This window comes from Lemur catta, chromosome 6 (genome assembly GCF_020740605.2).
Source record: "Lemur catta isolate mLemCat1 chromosome 6, mLemCat1.pri, whole genome shotgun sequence".
Lineage (NCBI taxonomy): Eukaryota > Metazoa > Chordata > Mammalia > Primates > Lemuridae > Lemur > Lemur catta.
Window position 1 is genome coordinate 22,186,294 of NC_059133.1, and position 16,849 is coordinate 22,203,142.

General features: G+C 40.4%; 1 long non-coding RNA gene across 1 annotated transcript; it reads left to right on the forward strand.

Annotated features, from left to right (window-relative positions):
* The first annotated feature begins 201 nt into the window (after positions 1 to 201).
* Positions 202 to 9,240, forward strand: LOC123639413. The gene is made up of 3 exons (XR_006735723.1): positions 202 to 247; positions 8,928 to 9,052; positions 9,227 to 9,240. It is a non-coding gene; the product is annotated as an uncharacterized LOC123639413 (long non-coding RNA).
* Positions 9,241 to 16,849: the final 7,609 nt, after the last annotated feature.

Consider the following 16,849-nt stretch of genomic DNA (forward strand, 5'->3'; position numbering starts at 1 on the left):
TGCTATCTCTGCCTTAATGGCTAAAGTAGAACTTCTATCTCCCAGAGTCCTACTAGAAGTTATCTCTATTGGTCATGTCACTCCTTTGCTCAAAACCTTAAAATCTTTTAATACTTTCCATTGCCCTTAGGATAAAGACCAAAGAGAGTTCCTAAGGTGGCTTTCAAGCTGGCTCCTGCCAACTTCTCCAGTATCGTCTTTTGCCATGTTCCACGTCACCTCCTGTGTTCCAGCCTCCCTGGCCTTGGTGAGAGTTCTTCACATAGGTTTTTACCACTGCCTGGAAATCTCTTCCTCCTCTTCTTTACCCAAGTACCTTTTGCTCATTCCTTAAATCCCAGCTCAAACATGACTCCTCAGGTAAACTTCTGACATTCCAGAAAAGGTCAAGAATTATTTAACATAGACTCATTGCAACTATCACAGTTTGTGAAAATCATTTTTGTCCATATTTGATTAATGCATTTTTCTTACAACTAGATCATAAAATTCTTGAAGGCAGGGTCAGTCTTTGTTTTATTCACCATTTTATCCCCAGAATCTAGCACAATGTGTGCAAATACTATGTCTGAATTATATATTTCTTGAGTGACCGAATGCATATATTAGCTTAATGAGTTTAATGTGAAAAAAATCTTGGTTGTCCATTAAAAAAAATTAACTCCATTTTTTCCCCTCAGGCTGTAATTACAAACTTATTTAGGACTATCCAAGTGTAATAAATAAAACGAGCATTATTTCTTCCAATGCAAATCACAATAACCCTTTCATTTGCACACTTACCATCCATACCTTTAAATGTTTCCTTGGGAAAATGCTTTGGTGGAGAGTTTAATATAATGGAGGGAAAGTTCTTAGGTATGCTTAATATTTTCTTTTTTGTTATTAGTTAAATATTAAAAATGTTGTTGAAAGGCATTCTAAGCATCATCCTTTAGTAAACATTGTATTCCATTTACCCATCTGCAGTGGCTTTTTTTGATATGTCAATTTCGCTAGGCTACAGCCCCCAATTATTCAATCAAACACCAATGTAGCTGTTTCTCTGAGGTATTTTGCAGATGTAGTTAAAGCCCCTAATCAGTTGACCTTACTTAAAGTCTAAAAAAGACCCAAGATTTATTTCTGGATATTGTAGGTAGGGCTGATTCAATCAGTGGAAAGACTTTAAAAGCAGGGCTGAGGCTTCTCCCAAATGGAGAATAAATTCTGTCTATGAACAGAAGCTTTGGCCCGTGCTTTTGAGTTCCAGTTTCCCTTTCACCCTACAGATTTCAGATTTGTTTAGCCAGCCCCGACATCTGTGTATGCCAATTCCTTGTAATAAATATCTCTCTCTCTCTCTCTCTCTCAGTCAGATATATATATCTGACTGGTTCTGCTTCTCTGATTGAGCCCTGACTCATACACCATCCATTGATACAGACAGTTGTGTCAAGAATATGAAAAAGAAAACCATACTTCACTCAATGATAGGATAGAGCTAACAGCATTGCTGATTGCAGAACTTTTACAGTCTCGGTTCCTCCATACCTCTGCCCCATCCCAAACCACTTACAGTTACAGCAAAAAATCTAAGAGGTCATTACTTTTAAATTAGACTAGTACAAACTCATTTTAAAAATATTACAAGAATGGCAATATCGGAAGGGGGAATGTAGCTGCTGGTTCTATAATAGAACTCATTTCAAGAAAAGCCTTATCTTTGTTGGGAAGAGGCTTTGATAAGTAAGCCACCTGGGAGTAGACATTGAGCTCTGAATGCAGACAGAACTTTTCTTTATGAGGGGAAGAGAAAAACTCAGTTGTCCCGAAGGATATAATGGAGGGACCACAGTGGCAAGGGATGTTAACAAGAAGGCAGACGTTCACATCTTGCTATAGTCTGAATGTTTGTGTCCCCCAAAATTCCTGTGTTAAAATCCTAACCCTCAAGGTGATGATATCAGGAGGTGGGGCCTTTGGGAAGTGATTAAGTTATAAGGGTCGAGCTTTCATGAATGAGATTTGTGACCCTATAAAAGAGAACCACCATGAGGGGACACAACGAGAAAGCACCATCTGTGAATGAGGAAATGGGCCCTCACCAGACACTGAATCTGTTGGTGCTTTGATCTTGGACTTCCTGGCCTCCATAACTGTAAGAAATAAATTTTTGTTGTTTATAAGCCACCTAGTTTGTGGTATTTTGTTAGAGCAGCCCGAATGGACTAAGACTGAGACACAGCCTCTATGACCAGTCCCTGTATTCACTGACATGCCCTGACTCTTTGATAAAGTTACTGAACTCAAGTACAAGTGAATTTCTAAGAAGCCAAAGAAGGAGCTGGGCTTCAGGCAGTTGGACATGACAGCCTGGGTGGCTGTGGGGGCCTGTGGGAGGGAAGAAGAAAGAGAGAGATGCAGGAAGAAGTAACTCCACCTTTTCTTCCCCTCTCCTCCCATCCCCCACCACTACCACCACCACCATCCCCAGCAAGGAGGGGAGAGCTATGAATGCTCACCGGGCCACAGAATTGTGGTTCTTGGGAAGCTCATTCAGATGTCCTAGGTGAGAGTGGGGAGGACATTGGCTAGCATCTAGTTACCTAAGTATGATGTCACTGCTGCCTCTGTCACACACTTAGGCATTTCTAGGAAGCTGAAGGCTTTACCTAATTGGCCTAGTGTTAAATTGTTAATGGGTCATTGTAAATTCCCTAAGGCAGCAGCCAAATATCAAACTGGCTAATTAGCAACAAAATATTTCAAATAATGTTAAAATTCATAGCAGGTTGTCACAAGCACAAGGGTAAATTCTGCATTTCCTCAGCATACACATTCAGATTCAACCTCTGTCTTCATATGCTTAAAAAATTAATATTTATGAGCCACTAAATTTATTACAAATGTCCTACCTTTGCGTGAATCCTTGGAAACTATTGGCCATTAAGGTTTTCTCATAAGTATTTACCAAAAAACGCAAGAAAAGAGTCTCGTGTCTTCTAATAGCCATAGCTACACTCAGTGGATTTTCCCAAATGTGTTTTCACTTACCTGATTCCCTCCCTAGCTGTGTATATGGTGCCTTGGAGACACAGAAAAGGCTGAACAGAAATACATTCCTATCTGTGATTCCTGGCAGTGTTATTTTTTGTGCCTGTTCAGTTCAATTCAACTGATATTTATAATCCAGACTCTGTGCTTGGTGATAGTAACACAGAGGTGATTAATATATAGCTTCTGTGCTCTGTGAGTTCAACATCTAAATAATGAAATGTCATTCATGTGATAGGAGCATAATAGAGGCAGAGAACAGTGGAGAGAGTGCCTGGCTCCATCTATGGTGGGTGGGAGGTCAGGGAAGGTTTCGCAGAGGTAGCGTCATAAGATGACAGAATTTCAACTCAATAAATTAGAAATTTAAAAGTTAAGGTGCGTTTTAACCCACATTAAAAGGCTAGGAATAGGATGCACATAGAAACTTTAAACTAGAGAATTTTAATAGGCAACTAATTCTTCTAATTAGCTCAATAACAATCCAGGAATTGGGAGAAGAAAGGGCAGCTCAAATAAACAAGACATGGATAAAGTATACTCGTACTTTTGGTGGTTTATAATTAAAGAACTTCTCTCATAGCAGGACACAGACCTGTAGAATCAACCTTAGGTCCTAGGGGAAGCTAGATGCCTTGAAAGTCAGCATTTTAAAGATGAGCAAGCATCTAGCATGTGTGTCTTTGAGGACACAGCATTTCTGCCTCATTCTCAGACCTCGACCAGTGTCGTGTCTAGTATCTTTGTTCTCGGTTGCATTCTCATCACCTCACACTCAAAAAGTGCTCGATAAATAATAATATTAAGAGCTATCATTTATTGAGCTCATCTTTTTATGTGCCATTTATGTGCCAGGACTGCTCTCTCATGAGTATTAACAAATCTGGCTAGGCTGGGCTCAGTGGCTCACGCCCGTAATCCTAGCACTCTGGGAGGCCGAGGTGGGAGGATGCTTTGGGCTCAGGAGTTCAAGAGCAGCCTGAGTAAGAGGGAGACCCCATCTCTACTAAAAATAGAAAAAATTAGCCAGGAATGGTAGTGAACACCTGTAGTCCCAGCTACTTGGGTGGCTGAGACAGGAGGATTGCTTGAATCCAGGAATTGGAGGTTGCTATGAGCTATGATGATGCCACTGCACTCTAGCCTGGGCAACAGAGCAAGACTCTGTTTCAAACCAAAAAACAAAAAACAAATCTGGCTAGGTAAAAATATCTTGAATTAGGAGTCTCACAGAAAACTTACGTTTCCAGAACATGCAAGTACACATTCTCCATGGTTTAACTACAATGTATCTATAAATAACTTCCAGATATTTTTGTCCCAGGTAAAATCATTATAGGAACGCCACTTATGAGCTCTGCTTTTCAAATACTTATGGAACACCAAATGATGAAAATAAATTAATTCCAGTGACTATGGTAACACACGTTATGTGACCTTTTCAGGGAGAATTTTGCAGGTCTTGTTATGGAGCATTCACTGTGTTTTTGTTAGGATGCAGAAATTAGAACTATAAAACATAAACATTTTAGTATCCTACCATAACAGTTTTCTGTGTGTGTAACTAGACATAAACAAAAGTTAAGTGATCTAAATTATATTAGAAACTTTGCAAATAAAGCACAAACATGACATGACACAGACATAAAAAGCGTTTCCTACTAGACACTGATCTTGCCAAACAAAATAGCGCATTTTGAATGACAAAAGCAGGTGAGAATATGTTTAATAAAGTAAGTCAGTTGAACACCTCAGGCCAACACCAATCTTTTTACTAACCACCACTTCTTAAAAATATTTCCCTTACCACCCTAGAACTAATAAAATAATCTGGAATCCAAATTTAGTAAAACTATAAATAGCCAAAAAAAGTTTTTAGAAACTTTAAGTACATTCCAAATTGTGTGTTTACAGAGTTATTTGCTCTTTCCATGGAACCTCTCTTCTAAGAAACGAAGTTGACCCAGTAGAAAAGTATAAATTTATGGGGAGAAAAAAAAACAGAAAAAAGATGGAAAGAGCTGAGAGGTTAATTAACTTATCCAAGTACCCACAGCTGGAGAAGGATCAAGGTAGTACTCAAATCCAGGTCTGCCCGTCAAGTGTGGGTAGTGGAATAAGGCAAAGAATCTCTGAAAGTTAGACAACTTGCTATCTCAGGCAGGTAGCAACCGTAGTTTGAGTTATTCTCTTCCTCTGCCTTTTTCTTAAAACACAAGAAATGTCAAGTGAAAGAGTTGTTCTACATCTCTCCTTTTTTTCTTGCCCAATTTTTGGCACAGGTACTGCTGGGAAAAAAAGTAGCTTTAAAATGCAATTATATAAAACATCAAAGGAAGTTATGACAAGAAGAAACTTGGTGATCCGTAAGCCAAATGCCATTGACTTCACTGAAAACTAGTTAATACTGGCATTTGCCTGAGTATGTTGGGCAGGGCACTAGTCCTAAAGATGACGTGCATGTACACTACATGCACAAACACACACATGCACACTCACACGCAGGGTTCCACATTCTGTTTGGTGGTTTATTAACACTGGAACTTTTGAACTTTTTGAATTTTAACGTAGGATTTCCCACACTTATTTGACCACAGGCCTATCTACAGCGTACATACGATTTTGGTTTTTTGTTTTGTTTTCAGCAAACCTATTAAATATGATGGAACTATTTTGCGGAGCACCTTAGAAAGCATTGTTACAGCTTACGCGTGATCGCATATATGGTTGATTTGAGGGATATATAAAGGTCTCTTCTGACCCCTGTTATAATACTTAAAATATCGATAGCTCTTAGATGCTGTTGGACTTTTGAGGTCTTTATTAATAAACAAATATTCCAGGAATCAAACATTTAAAGCCAAGAGATACCAACTAGTTAGTGCAGACAACTCATCAATGGGAACTTAACTAGACCTTTAGCCAATTTGTTCTTATCTACTTCAAATTATCCATCATGCACCTACCCACCCAACAGATCTCCCCAGATAAATACCCTTTTTTTTTTTTTTTTTTTTTTTTTTTCAGAGACAGGGTCTCGCTCTGTTGCCTAGGCTGGAGTGCAGTGGTATCATCATAGCTCACTGCAGATTCCAATTCCCAGGCTATTGAGTGATCCTCCTGCCTCAGCCTCCTGAGTAGCTAGGATTTTACAGGCATGTGCCACCACACCTGGCTAATTTTTCTATTATTTGTAGAGGAGTCTTGCTATGTTGCCCAGGCTGGTCTTGAACTCTTAGCCTCAAGTGGTCCTCCTGCCTCAGCCTCCCAGAATGCCCAATACCATTTTTATCCTCTGCTGAAAAATCTGGAAGGATTCTCCTCGCCCATCAAGTCACTGTCTTCACCCCAGCATTCAATACTCCTCAAAAGCCACATCCCTCCAACTTTACTTTTCACTGCTCTCCATTCCCCACACTGAAGACACCTTCTTCAGTCTTCTCTATGAGTTCCAGGCTCTTCCTGCCTTCTTTATTTTTTCTTTATATTTCCCTAACTTTCCTTCTCATCCTAACCCCACTCATCTTTCAAGTTCTGCTTCTTCTGAGAAGGCTTTTGGTAACTTTACCCAGCATTGAGCTCTCTCTTTTTTTATACCAGAGTTGAGGGTATTATTAAATGCATTTAGCACTTCATTGTATAATTTTATTTTTTCTCTGTTACAATTGTATATGTTTTGTTCCTCTCTTACCACCCTTTGCTTCTAAATATAAGTCTCTTAAGAGAACAAACCTTGCCATAATCTTAATTTGTATTCCCTACCACATTTCTCATGCACTGGAAACACAAGGAATGCTTCCTCAATTATTGCCTGGAATGAAAACAGAATGATGATTATAAATGGGTATTACGCAGTTACTGAAGAAAGCCAGACAGGACCTTTCTGTGATAATAGTTTATTTGCATCAATTTTAAGATACTCTCTACTATAAGCAGCATAACTACATCTTATACCATTCTATAATTCAGATCTTTCATCATTTCAGACTGTCTTCCCCCAAATGAACTCAATGACTCTTTTTCTCTAAGAAGGGATGGAAGTGAGGAACTAAGTATGACTTTCAGGTTTCAGATCTCCAAAGTCTGTGGCACACAGACTCTAAGGTGGCCTCCAATTATCCCCACCTCTTGAAATGCATGCCTTTGTGTACTCCCCTCCTCTTGAGTAGACTGGACCTATGATTTGCTTCCAACCCATAGACTATGGCACAGAGATGGGATGTCATTCCCATGATTATGTTGCATAAGATTACAACTTCTATCTCACTAGCTGATTCTCTGTGGCCTTCTTAGCTTGCAGGCTTTCGTAAAGCAAATAGCCATTTTGGAGATGCCCATATGGCAAAGAACAGGGAGTAGCTTCCAACCAACAGTAAGCCCTCAGTCCAGTAGCCCTGCAGAAATGAAATTCTACTGACAAACACATGGGTTCAGAAGCAAATCCTCCCCTCTTAAGCACTCAGATGAGACCTGGCCCCAAATGACACCTTGATGGCAGCCCTGTGAGAGATCTAGAAGCAGAGGACCTAGCCAAATCATGCCCAGGTTTGTGGCCCACAGAAACTGTGAGGTGATAAATGTGTGTTGTCTTAAGCCACTAAGTTTGTAGTAATTTGTTACACAGCAATGTATAACAAATACAGGATGTTAAAGAGTATCTTTATGATTCTTTCAATGCTGACATTAAGATGTACCTGCCAAAAGAACCAACCTTGTAATGCAAATATTCAGTGTGAGCTCTCTCCCATCCTGGAAGCTTATGTAATAATGCTAGAAAAATTAAGAACATCTTATGTGATATCTGGTAGAAGCTTGAAAGTTTAGACAGCCAACATTAAGAAATTGCATTTTAGCCAGGCATGGTAGCTCACACCTGTAATCCCAACATTTTGGGAGGCCAAGGCAAGAGGACTACTTGAAGCCAGGAGTTCAGGACCAGCCTGAGCAAGAGCAAGACCTTCCTCTCTACAAAAAATAAAAATATTAGCTGGGCATGGTAGTGGGCACCTGTAGTCCCAGCTACTCAGGAGGCTGAGGTGGAAGGATCACTTGAGCCCAGGAGTTTGAGGTTGCCATCAGCTATGATGATGCCACTGTACTCTAGCCCAGGTGAGACAGCAAGATCCTGTTTCAAAAAAAAGAAAGGAAGAAAGAAAAAGAAAGAACAAAATTGCATCCTAAATTTATTTAAAACATTGGCCCCAGCATTCAAAAATTAAAATTTAAAATAAGCTTGGTCACTTCTTAAAAGAGTCTTTGTTAGATGTCTCTGTCAAAGACCTCAAATTTTAAAAGTTGCTAAAGCTACGTATAATACTACAAGGAACATTTCATGACTAAGTATGAGAATTATATTTGATGTACATTAATTGGTAAACATGTACTAGCTAGATGCTTAATAGGAGAGAAGACTGAAGGCATTGAGAAACTAGTGAGTAGAGAATTGCTAATTAGGAAAAGAAGCAGCATTTTTTGCAGGTTTACATCTTGCATCAATACTTAATTGATTCTTTGTTTTGGCAGTTGGAAAAGCCCATAGACATTTTAAGTCTCTTAAGAGTTATGATTTATTGGGTGAAACAGTAGCTTCTAGACTTCTGGATTTTAAGAACTAGGAAAACTTAAAATTAAAAACCAAAAATGGGTAGTTTAATGAATAGATGGATTGAAAATACTACCATAGACAGTAAACTTCATTTTGCCAAGTTATGACATTTTAAAAAAATCATTATTTCATTATATCATTATCATCATTTCATAGAGAAAGGATAATTCAACCTTAAGTAGTAAAGTCATAATCTCAAAATTTAAAAAACAGAACTTTAATTTCAATAAGTCTGTTTTTAAGAAATATTCACTACGTTGTCCACATTATTCTCTGTTCCTTGTAGATCATCACAGCATTTGGAAACCCTGGGCTAAACGGATGTCCTAAGATGGCAAGCACTGAGAGACTTTTGACATCAGACTGCCTAGAATATCCCAAGGAAGTTCTATCTCATTTAGGAAACTCCAGGTTAATTTTTTTCTTTATAAAATCCAGATGTATAAGTGACACTAGCTGAAGATACATTTACCAAAGCATGTGTGTCTTTCCAGACTTGTTTTGAATACAGATTCTGATCTTTTTAAAATGCAGTGGTTGTCAGGCTCAGACATTTTAATAAAATTCTTCCCCATTCCCCCATAGAACAGGCATAATTTGGACAGAAATTGTTGCTGTGATCACTGACTCAGTCGTCTCTTCTCCCAGGAAGACACGTCACTGGGACCTAGAGGTGGCATTCCTGCGGCCACAACCTCCAGGCAGCAGCCATCTTGGATGAAGGTTTGAAGCCTCCCTCTGAGGAAATAACCAAACTCTGGAGGCCTCCAAACCCAAGCCTAACATGTCAAGCGATGTCAAACATCCCATCCACATGTCACCTCCCTCTGTAATGAATAAAACTGAGTCCTTACAGGACCTGAGTCCCCAAAGATCAATAGACTTCTCCGGCGAGCTCCAGCCGTGGAAGTTCATTACGGCTGGGTAGGTATCTCAGCATTTGATCTCCAAGAATATCAGTGAACGTGCAGAATGTGCAGCCACCAGTGTTTACAGTACTGTGAAATATATCATGAGCTTAATTGGAAAAAGCTCAACCATCCCACGGACCGAGTTCCTTTCTGTTTCTTTGGAGGTGACCTCTCGTGGTGCCTATTCACTCCTTCAGAAACTCGGGGAACTGTGACTGAAGGAAGCACGCCGGCATCTGTCGTGGAAAAGGGCAGTACCTGAGACGAATGTCAGGGCTAGAATTAGGCTGACTGGCACACATTAAAATGCAACATAATAGCGTATTTGTCGCAGTGGCCCTCTCCTGCAGTCTGCTCCTGAGGAATAATGATGGCTTACTGACGAGAAGCAGGGACTCAGGGGCTCTGCCACTTGATAACATTGTCGCGCTGATGGTTTGAAGTGGCCCCACTGTCGCCTGCATTTGGCTGCAAACAGCAGCCATTGACTCCTTCAGGCGGGGCGCTGAAAACACACCCCCAGCTCTGCACAACAGTGTCCATTTTGAAAGGCTTAAATAAAGCATTCTCTGCCATAATTTCCATTGTCATTCTTCTCCCACTGTTTTTATAATATGGCCAAGAGTGGGACTGTAAACTAATATAACATTCAAGAACCTCAAACAACAAACACCAGCACTGTGTTTGCTGGGGGAAAGGATCACCAAGCTTTCTGCAGAGGCAGGCACGCCGGGGCACACGCAGCCACCTGCCTTATTAAAGCCGTCCTTTCCTGGGAAAAGAACATTGCCACGGAAATAATGAATTAATTTGGCATTTCCTTCGGCCTCGCTCAGCACGCAGTGTGCTTCCCTAAGCATGAAAACAGCACATCTTCACAGAAACGTTTCTAAAATGATGTGCCTACTCATAGAAAAGATCAATTTGAATAGATTCAAACCCCAAGAGGGCAATTCAATACGAAAAGTTTTCAACCAAAGTTAAGACAGATTGTCCAACTAGTTTTCAAGCCCAGCATAGACCATTACGTTTGTCCATATTTCAGGTTATAAACCCCTTTCTCTCTTTCCCCTTCTCACTGTGTCTATACATACACAGGCACACACATTTATTTGTAGCTTTACATACACTGTGAACAAAGTTCTTCCTATGTCAGCATAAAAACTATTGCTGTTTAAGTGAGGGAAAAAATGTGTTTCCTAATATAGGGAATAGAAACATAAAGTTATTGGATGTGACTTTTGCCTGAGAGGCTATATTTGGGTTGAAAAAGAAAAGGAGAGATAAAGTGGGATTATAAGGGGTTTAGGGATTGAAAGAGGGAGAAATTGGTTGATTACAATGCTGGCTGGTGGCTACTGTGTTGAAAACATTGATTTGGGAGGTAAAAGGCCAGATTCGTGCAGAACAGTCAAAATGGAATCAGAGCGTAAAAGTACAATTAGCAGATTGAGGGTCAGAAACTGTGCATTGCAACATGGAAGTGATAATTATAAGCAGCTAAGGAGAGGCTGGGACTCAGAGGTGAGAATGCTGTGCTGCTGAGGAGGGAGGATGGAACTCCCTCAGTCAAGTCCAAGACGGAGAAACACACAACCCACCAACACTAGGGAACATGAAGAGCAAAATCAGACAATTGTGGGGTTTTTTTTTTTCTTCTTTTTCTTTCATTCTTAGATCAAGGGTTATTGCCACTGAATTTCCCAGGTTGGTTTTTATTTGACATCCACTACAGAAACCTAACAGTTAGCAAAGCAGAAAGCTAAAACAAAACAAAACAAAACAGAACAAAACTCTTCTAAGACGATATTCCAGCATTTTCTGCATTTTCCATGCCGATAACTTGGGATGCCATAGATGCAGCCCTTATTATTGACATCCTCCATTTCCTAATAGGTGTCTGAGAAGTTTACCTTAAGTTAACGATTATAAAATCAGGAACCGTAGCTCTACGGTAGCACAACAGGTACGAGCCCCACACTGACAAGCCAAGGGTGTCATGTAGTAGATCCCCAAGGCAGGTGCCTATTAGTTATCCAGTGGGGTTTTTAAAATTTCCCACCCCAAGGCTGCATCCCAGGCAAATTAAATGAAAGTTTCTGGGTGTTAGATACAAGTACTGTGTTTGAGAAACCACTGGTATTGAGAAATCCCTGAGGCCCCACTGACTTTGATTTGTTTCACACCCCTAACTGGAACTCCCCACTCCACCCTGTCCAATCCCTCAAACGTTGGCCAGCAGACCTAAGGAAGTGCCAATGTCAATGTGGATAGATCAGCACTGAGTCATCTCCTTGTCTGGCAGAGCCACTCCAAGTACCAAGAGAGTCAAAAGCTTGATGATGAAGAAACCCAACACAGGTGACTTCAGAAAGCAAGAAGCAGATTCCAACATGCAACAGAAATTTCACCCCTGAAATAAACATGAGCTTTTATGCCCTCCCATACAAACCCTGATGGATAGCCTCTAAGTACCATTGCAGCTATCATTTTAGGACCCAAACGGAAGGAATCCTCTTCTCAATTTTATGGGCTGACAAACAGAAACTGGACTCCATGTCCTGCCTTTTAGGATTTTTGCTGTAGGTATTAACATTCTCCCTCCATAAAAAGTAACCTGCTAACAACATCCAGGGGTTGTTCTGAACCCATGGGCTTCTATTTTATTCTAAGAGACCCAAATGAGAATGTCTTAGTCCTAGACTCATTATCCTTTATAGCCACACTCAAGAACTCTATTAACTCTGGGTGGAAAGTAATTCCAAAAATTCCCTGCTTGATTTTTTTTCATATCAACCAAAGCCATAAAGGCTGACTGAGCTCTTTGTTAATCCAATCACACAAAATGATACTAGTCTATAATGCTTTCTATATTGTTCTACATTCGTTACATGATGTGCTACAGCACCCTTTTCTACAGTAAATTTTTATGGCATCATTCTTTATTAGGGAGATTTTGTTAGTCCTACTTTAAAACTGATGTCTGAGCTATAACACCACAACCTTATAAAGCTCCTTAACATAATTCCCTGTACACCCTTCTCCTTATTTCTTAATCCTTGTAATTCTCCTGAATTATTTCAGCATTTGTGTTTGTTACCTCTGTTTTAGAAAAGAAAAAACTTGCAATTGCTCCCCAGTGCATACTGAATGAAGTTCAAGCTCCACAGGCTGCCTTTTAAAATATTACATAATCTGATTCCAATCTTCATTCCTAGTCTTGTAGATACTGATCTCTTCTTATCCCTGGAGTGTGCTGTGCACAGTTCCATCCATGCACTTGTGTGTGTACAATTCCCTTTACAATGAGGGTCCGTCCCCATTCTTCTCTGCACTAGACCTGTTCGGTTAAAGGGTTCCCTTAGCTTCATCCTCAGTCATGAGTTCTTAACCTGAAGTCTGTACACTTCTTGGACTGCTTAAGTGGATTCATGGGGTATGTGTATCTCTTCAAATTATTATACAAAATTATACATCTACATGGTAAGCTATAACTTTGGTGGCCTGAAATGACCATGCCTCCCCATATTCATGCCCTTGTGTAGTTTCCTCGCCATGACTCTGAACTCAGAGGAAGTAACTCTGTGCCAGTTCTGGCTCAAGCCTTAAGATTTTATGCTACGAGGGAAGCCAGCTGCCATGTAAAAATTCCAACTACTCTGAGACCACCAGACTGTTATGAAGTCCAGGCAGCCACATGGAGAAGCCCATAAGGAAGACAACTGAAGCCCTTGGCCAAAAGCCAGCAGCCAGCACCAACTGCCAACCATGTGACTGGGCCCATTTCGGAATTTCCAGCTGAAACCAGATGAAGCAGAAGAATCACCTGTCAAACCACCAAATCACGGGAAATGAGGAAAAAGCAAAACAAAACTCTGTTGTTGTTCTAGGTTTGGGTTTCGTGGTTTGCTTCACAGTGAGAGATAACAAAACAGAGGGTATGTAGGCGCTCCTGAGTGCAAATTGTTTCTGGGAAAAGGATCCAGATTCTCAAAGAAGTTAGTGATGCAAAATAGGTTAAGTTTCTTTACATGAAGAGGATCCTGCAAAGCACTTAAAATAGTAGCTGCCATATGGCAGCACTCGGTAAGTGTTAGCTATTATTACTGTGTAGCCAACATTCCATTCTAGATATTTCAAGAAGATTCTCTGGAGGGCAAGTCATTACTATGATTGAGAAGCCGAAATTATAATAACATTATTATAACAAAACAAAAACATGTGCATCAAATCTGAAGGATGAGTAGAAAATAGGATAAATAGCCTTGAATCAGGAAACTCAAAAACAGGGTGAGCCAAGGTTGAAAAAATCATATAGGAAAGTTTGAGACTTAGCTTGAATAGAAAGCATACCCTAAGAATCTCACCCCACTCACCTCCAGATGAAAAACCTGACAGCCTCCTGGATTGCCCTGAACTGATCAGCTTGCAGTAATTGCCCTAGGTCACTGAGGGATGGGAGGAAGGATGGTGGGTGAAATTGGGGATGACTTTGGGATGGAGAGGAGGTGTCATGAGAGTGCATGGGTGCTGGCCCCTACATTATCAGTGAGGCAGTCAGTGACATCATTCTCCCTGAGTGTCCAAGGATGGTAGGAGGCCTTGAGGAGAATGAAAAAGGTTTAGAATAGCTGGTGAAAGCCCTCAGCCAGAAATGAGTGAAATGATGGCCAAGTAGCATGGCAGGCCCAACTGCAGCTGAAGGACTGAGAATGAAATGTAGGTCACCACTCACAAACAGACATCTCAGCAGAGCCCTTCCTTAATTTGCAAAAATGACATAGGCAGTAACCAGTTTCTGAAGATGCTGGGCAAGAGCAGATTGGCCATCCACCAGGGGGGCTGTTGTCAAGAGGACTTGGGCCCTGGGTTCAAATGCAACCCATATCATTAGTAAGGTCTCTCCTTAGCTACAAGATTCCCAACACATGCTGGCATTTTGACCTTGGGCAAGTTACTCAGCTATTCGGTGCCTCAGTTTCCTCATCTGTAAGAATGGCTGCTTTGAGGATTATATGAAAATCATACTTGTATAGCCCTGCGCACTATGATGGCCATTATTATTATTACTTTATAAACCAACAGTAGTACCGTCCCTTTCTTTTGGAGACTCAGGTCCCATTCTTTGAAACATCTTGTGAATTTTACAACTCTCCATAATTATGCAAACCTGAAGATTATTCCATTGAAATGAAAACACACATCTTTATGCTACATATTTATGTAGTAGTTTCCATAGATAGCATCATTCAAAGCTACTGGAATCTGTTGTCAAAAATTATGCCCAAGCTGGGCATGCATGGTCACTCCTGCCTGTAATCCAAGCAACTTGGGAAGCTGAGGCAGGAGGATCATTTGAGGCCAGGAGTTTAAGACCAGCCTGGGCAATATAGCAAGACCCCGTCTCTAAAAATTTTTTTTTAAATTAGGCCGGTGTGGTGTTGTGTACCTATAGTGCCAACTACTTGGGAGGCTGACACAGGAGGATCGCTTGAGCCCAGGTGTTTGAGGCTGCAGTGAGCTATGATGGCACCACTGTACTCTAGCCCGGATGAAAGAGTGTGGCCCTCTCTCAAAAAAAAAAAAAAAAGTTATGTCCTACTTCACACATTTATTCTTGCACTTCCAGGCATACCAATAAAAAGTCAAATTCTATTGCTTTCTCTTGTCAGTCAATGATGTTTCTCATTCAGTTGGGGATAAAGTGATCACACACACATACATACACACATCCCTTACAAAACTTATATAAGAGAATTCAGATAGCAGAAAAGTCAATGAATATAAAATCTCACCAGCGTAGTTGTGATGGTTAATTTTGTGTCAGCTTGACTGGACCTTAGTGCCCAGGTATTTGATCAAATATTGTTGTGGATGTTTCCTTGAGGGTGTTTTAGATGAGATTACATTACAAGTAGCGGACTTTGAGTAAAGCAGATTGGGTGGGCTGTAGTGTGGGTGGCTCCCACCCAATCAGTTGAAGGCCTAAATAGAACAAAAGACTGACCACCTCCAAAGAGGAGGGAATTCTGGCAGCAGATGGCCTTCAGACTTCATCTCCAACATTGGCTCTTCCTGAGTCTCCTGCCTGCCAGCCCAGCCTGCAGATTTTGGACTTGCCAGCTTCCATAATTGCATGAGCCAATTCCTTAAAATATATAATATATATATAATACACACACACACATATCCTAGGTTCTGTTTCTCCAGAGAACCCTGACTAATGCACCAGTTATTTCTGATGTTCTCCTGATGGGCCACTTGAGGGCCAAGATCATGGAAGCTTATTTAATGGAGGCCTAGCACATAGCAATACAGAGCATACCCCTGGCTCCAAATTTGTTTTTGTCTGTGAATCTATGAGAACATTCCTCAGAAAAGCATTTGGAAATTAAGAAAGGCATTAAATCAAATTTGAAGCTCTTTGAATTTGTGAATTTTATTCTTCTATAGGAGTGTCATTTTGCCTATCCGATTGTGCAATGCGTCACCTATGGAACGATAGTCCTGGGTTCTTCTAATATCTACATTTTGCCCAAGGCTTTTTAGAAGCATAGCAAAGTCCGCTGTCTCAGAGATAATATTCTTTCTACATCACCCATATCTGAGGGCCTTTGGGTTCCATGCTACCTAGTATTTCTCCCACATTTCAGGTAACAACTCTCTGTTTCATTGCCAGAAAGGCCCTGTCATACATATTCAGGAAACATTTGCCTGGAAGACAAATGCAGTGCACAGCGTGCTGGAGGTACAAGTGACTTCTACCCATTCTTGTTCCATTTCAGATTATAACGACTTTCTGCCTGTTCTTTCAATGAATATTTCTGGACTGCTGGAACATTAAAAAAAATCACTAAAAACCAAACTTACTATTCATCTAATTCTAATTTCCCAACTTGCCTTGGTTTAATGACAGACTTCTTTTTCACGGCATTTGCTTGTTATTTTTCACTTCCCTCTGTCCTTCCTTGTCTATTCCTTGCTATTGTTCATCGTGGGGTTTTGTTCTAAAGCCTGCTTTTACCTTCTGCTTTTTGTTAGATCTCTCTTCTGCTGGACTACAAATAGCATCCCATTGTTTTTAATTCAGCTATTACCCAGTGACGCTTTTCCCTTGTTGTGAAGGTATAACCTCTCTGAATTTATTCTCCCCCACCAAGATCTATATTATTTTTATTTCTGCCCCTAAAACAACAGTTTTCCATTATCTCCTATCTTCGCAGCCTTTTTCTTAGTTTGAGAAAATTAGGAAAATGAAGCTAAACAATGATCATTTCTGGCACTTCATTACCATTTC